This window comes from Solanum stenotomum, chromosome 9, assembly GCF_019186545.1.
Source record: "Solanum stenotomum isolate F172 chromosome 9, ASM1918654v1, whole genome shotgun sequence".
Taxonomy (NCBI): domain Eukaryota; kingdom Viridiplantae; phylum Streptophyta; class Magnoliopsida; order Solanales; family Solanaceae; genus Solanum; species Solanum stenotomum.
In genome coordinates this window covers 16,412,748-16,418,497 of record NC_064290.1, presented here as the reverse complement: position 1 = coordinate 16,418,497, position 5,750 = coordinate 16,412,748, and the positions used below count along the sequence as shown (strand labels likewise).

General features: G+C 27.5%; 1 non-coding gene across 1 annotated transcript; it reads right to left on the bottom strand.

The window, feature by feature from the left end:
• Positions 1-463: 463 nt before the first annotated feature.
• TRNAS-GCU (transfer RNA serine (anticodon GCU)) lies at positions 464-545 on the bottom strand. The gene has a single exon. It is a non-coding gene; the product is annotated as a tRNA-Ser (tRNA).
• Positions 546-5,750: the final 5,205 nt, after the last annotated feature.

The following is a 5,750-nucleotide window of genomic DNA, read 5'->3' as shown; positions in this document are numbered from 1 at the left end:
TTTGTATCTGTTCCAATGGTATCTATTCATATATGCTATTAAGCCTACTTTTCATAACTTATTTTGATGCATTCAATATAGATAAAGGGTGAATTAAAATAATTAGTCATCTTTTTTCTGATTTCTTAAGTAAAAGTGATTAACTAATATAAAACGAAAGGGATAATACAAATATACAATACCCTCTCTTTGTTAAATATAAAAAAATTGTTAAGATATGATATATTTCTTTTCTCAAGAAAAATATTTATTGACGAATTTATCAAAAGATAATTCGTCACTATTATTCTTTAGATTCTCTCTCGCTCTTTTAAAAAATACAAGTGGTCATTATTTGGGATTTAAAAATAGTTAAAACCCCATTTAAAAGGGATAAACTAATACATTCATGAACTTTTAAAAAATTATTTATTTTAGATCAAATAAAAACATATCAATAATTTATTTTAAAAATAAAAAAGAACGTCGCCTGAGAGATTCGAACTCTCGCGGGGAAACCCCATGTACTTAGCAGGCACACGCCTTAACCACTCGGCCAAAGCGACACATTTGTCTCTTTCAGTGTTTAGTTTGTATTTATTACTCTCTCTGCCCCCATTTCATATGATTTCGAGATTCAAATAAGTCTATCTTTGACCGTAAGTTTTTCATAGATCTTTTAAACATTTTGAATTATCAATTATTATGACTTATAGTACTTTTTACGTAGTTTACAAATATATAAATTTCATTTCAAAGAAAATCCGTGCGCAAATTCCAGATCAAACTTAAACTGTTGACTCTCGAAAAATAAAAATTATCATATAAATTGAGACAAAGGGAGCATAAAGCAAAATGGTCATGATGCTATTGATACTTGAAATTATCTATCCTTAATCAGAAGTTTTGAAGTTTGTATTTTTGATAATAGAGATTGTTTTTTATATAGGAAAAACATCATACTATAATTAAAATGAAGAAACGGGCAAGATAAAAGATCAACTAAAAGCATCTTTCCATGTGAATGTTAAACTTTCTAACAAAAGTAAAAGTAGGAATTTGAAAAGAGAGGAGCAACCTGTCTGATACTATTAATAAGTCATGCAGGCAAAATGTTCTCCTTGAACTACTAAATTGCTGCCACTCCAAATGGTTAAAGCATTTATGATAACCTCAGCTTTCACACAATAATTTGACTATCTTCCTATGCACTTGACTTACATCAACCAGAATGAAATATAGCTACTTGAGTTTGTAGCATATCTTGTGTCAACTACATTGATATAATCAATGGCGAATTCAGATTTTTCACTAAAGAGTGTCAAAATATAATTAAAGAGATAAATATAAAAAGAAGTCGTGTAATATTAATATACAATATATATACATAAAAGGAATATTCTATCTAGCTATATAGTATAATTTTTTTTATAGAAGCGTCGGTTGACATCCCTCTAGTACATGTGACTCCACCACCGGATATTACTATGTATGTATATGTGGCTTCTGATTGGCTAAAAGGCAAAAGTGCATTTGGAGTACTAGTCCAATATTACTCGTGAAAAGATAGGGAGAAAATTATTTTCACCTAGCACTATGTATTCTATTATCCAACTCCGATAGGATTTGCAAAAAACTATTATTCATTGTGTGCTTGATCAACTTTTATCAATTATTTCCCATATTCCTTAGACGATTTTATCGAGATCCCTAATTAAGAATAAGAAAATTTTAATCATTTTTATAATATTTTTGGATGATATATACCTTTTTCTTTAAAAATTCAGCATCTAAAATTCACATATGCGATTAATGACAACACAAAATCATTACCTACTGTTATATAATTAATATATTCTCCAAATTTAATAAAAGTAAAAGATACTCCACTAATAATTGGAAGGATTTTTTTTCGGGGGGAGGGGGCTCTAATATACGGTGCAGGATAATGGAAGTGAAACACAGCTTGATATTCCATTAATAAGGATTTCATGAATTTGGAGGATGTTAGCTGCTAAATGGACAATTTGGTAGGGATTCGGGCTTCTTTTTTTCCAATAAACAACTTCATTATATTATCTCATGTGCCACTAAAGGAGATATGTAAATCTCCTTTTTAAGTTGAGTGACAGCCCCTTTATCCTATGTCTATCACTAATAATAAGCTAAAGTATACTCCCTCTATTTTCATATTAACTGAATTTGTGAGACAATGTAAATATATTAAGAAAAACATTCAAAGACATAATTTAAAGTTTAAACCATATTTTTCAGTTTTCACTATTGCACTTTGTGAAATCATAAATATAATTTTGCATGTAGTGTAATTAAAAGGATAAGTATGAAAAAAAGTTTCAAACATTCATCTTAAACTTTAAACAATTCAATTATTTGAATAATGAAAAAAATCTCAAAAATTCAATTAATATAAAGACAGTATAGTTTACATAAAGTTGTTGTACCCTTGTTCCACTAAAGAACTTGTTAAATGTTGCTATCAAAATCATGTGTGTAATCTAATTAAATATTTCGTATTTAAGATTAGTGTAACATTTTAGACAAGGTCATGTGCACGATCGAATATATATATATAGTTATAGCTAATAACTAACTTTTACACATACTTCAAAGAAGAAAAAAATATAAGGATAAAAAGTAAAGCACTCATTATTGAACTTTAGTAAGAGTCCAGATTTAATTCCATTACGCTATATATTATGTCATGCTATCAAGAGCGGTTTCTCTCAATTATTTCAGATCGTAATAATAAGCATTCCTTCTATCTTAATTTTACTACGTGTCGCAGTCTCTTTCGTTCCTTTTACTAGATCTGATTTTTTTTCGATACAACCAGTGGCGGAGCCACCTTACAAATAGGAGTTCATCAGAACCTCCTTCAGCAGAAAACTATATGATTTATATATGGTTAAAATAATTTTTTAGATATATATAGTAGATATTGAACCCCCTTCAATTACTTTGTGTGTCTATTTTTTCAGATTTTGAACTCTCTTATTGAAAATCTTGGCTCTGCCACTGAATACAACAGCTAAACACGAAGATAGAGCTCGTGTCTAAGCATAAACTAGTGTGGCTATTTTTTTAGTTAATATTTCTTCTGTCCTTTTTTACTTATCAAATTTGGGTTTGGAATACCTATTAAGAAAATAATGATTTGTACAATGAGTTCATTATTTTACCCCTATATTAATGGATAAGGTTTCAAATATATTTTCTCACTATATTTTTTAAAAATAATTAGCTCAATGTAATAAATTGAGGGTTACAATAGGAATAAGAAAATTGTTTTTCTTTGGTTTGTCAGAAATGACAAATAAAAGGAGAAATCAAATTAGAAAATATTTGACAAGTACTACTTTTAATTGTCGTAGTTTGATTTTTTAGAGTCAAATTAAACTTTGACTAATATTTTATGATGTATTTTTTCAACATTTTGATATGCAAAAATTTGTAATTTATAGTACGTTTCGTATAGTTTTGAATATTTAATTTTTTTGTTTAAATAATGAATTAATGTAATCTAATTTAACTTTGAAAATTAGTTAAATTGATTTTTAAAAAGCGTGACATGACAAATAAAAATAAACAGAGAGAATAAATAAGAACGAAGGGAGTAAAAATTTGCATGGGGAAGATGATACTACTCAAAGTCCTAACTTTAATTAAAAATTATTAAAATATGTTTATGCATTTACTCTGCTTACCAATTACCATTACAAAAGCAATGGAAAAGCAGTTGTCGTTCATTCTCTAGCAAGTTAACACACTTGGCATATGCACCTAAGAATGTGGCCATTTCGAAGCAAGATAAATCAAGTTTTCTTAAGAAAAAACATTAATGATGTAACTATGTTTGAAGATGGAGCAAACCAAATCAATCTAGGTCGATCACAAATATCAACCTTGAGATACGTTATTATCCCTTTGGGACACCCACGTCCGATTTAAAAAGGGGAAAAAAAAAAAGGAAACTCTAATTACTTATATACACTCTAGTTTGTAATATTATGTATCTTATCAGATTTTGGTACATTCAGATACGTTCAAATACATGTATCTCGAGATACATGGATAAAAAATGATGTCTTATTGGTAGCTGGAGAATCATGCAAAATATTAGTAATATGTATAAATTATGTGGGTATTAGTTATTGCACCTTTTAACTCATATAAGGTAATAAATTGACATCTCCTATAATCCGCAAATTTATAGAATATTTACAAAGATCAATGNAAAGTCGATAACTTAATAAAATCTCAAAAAGGTGCTCTTGATAAATTTTAGAAGTAGTTTGGCTATATTATCGATTGAAAAAAAAATTATTAGAAGAGATTGACTACACAAAAACTATTAACAACTTTGCATCTCAAAAAGCTAGAAAAATAGATTTAAAATAAAAACATTTTTAATTTTTTTTTAAGGCCTCTAGTTTGATTTTGGCCTTAGGCTACCAACGAGTTTGAGCCGCCCCTGACTCTAATTACTTATATACACTCTATTTTATAATATTATGTATCGTATCAGATTTTGGTACATTTAGATACGTTCAAATACATGTATCTTGGAATACATGGATAAAAAATGATGTCTTATTGGTAGCTGGAGAATCATGCAAAATATTAGTAATATGTATAAATTATGGGGTATTAGTTATTGCACCTTTTAACTCATATAAGGTAATAAATTGACATCTCAAATAATCCGCAAATTTATAGAATATTTACAAAGATTAATGGAGATCAAATAAATCTCAAACAAGTTTAAATCATTCTAGTTTAAGAAATACGTCATTAACGACTTTCAAATTATAGAAATCGATCCAAATCATCTTAATTCGAGAAATATATCACTAAAGACCGTTAAATTATGAAAATTAAATCTAAATCATCTTAATTAGGAAACTGCGCCACTAACAATCTTCGAATTATGAAAGAAAATTTTATGAGAGAAAAATTTAGAAAATAAAGACCACATTATTTATTAATAAAATATTCATGCTAAAGCGCTTGAATAGTCACAAGTTACAACACAATAATAGAGTGGGCATTGTTAAAGTGGAAGCGTGCGTTATTTTTGTAATGTTGGGAGTTTGTGCCATCCCGTCCTCCAATGCCGCCTCCATAAACGGTTACTCCTTCTGGCCCCAACATACAATAGGGGTGTTTACACTCTCCATGGGATTTGTGGTTTAAAATAAATAAATAAATATATATATATATATATTTGTACTTATACGATTAGAAATTATTTTTTTAAAAATAAGATGAGTAATTTAAAATTAAATTATTATTAAATATAAAAAAAATTGTCATATATTATTTTCTCTGTCCAATAATACTTGTCTATTATTGACTTTGCATACTTATTAAAAAATTATAAATAGAAGTATAATTTTACTTTATCAACCTTTGAATATAATAAGTAAAAATATCTTAAAAAATGTAATAGAGAAATGACTATAATTAATGATAAGAAAAAATAGAAATAAAGTGAACAAGTATTGTTGGACATCCCAAAATGATATAGCAAACAATTATTGTAATTTGTCAGTTTGATTCGATTTCATCTTATTCAACTTTTTTTATTAAAATCTAAATCAAACTACATATTAGGAGTATCAATTTTTTAAAGAGTTAAACATCAAACCAAACTCAAATATGTATTAATTTATGTAATCAGTTTAAATCAATTTTTAACCAAATCATGTACATCCTGGCTTAGGAGATAAAGAAAAGGAAAATGAAAAAAA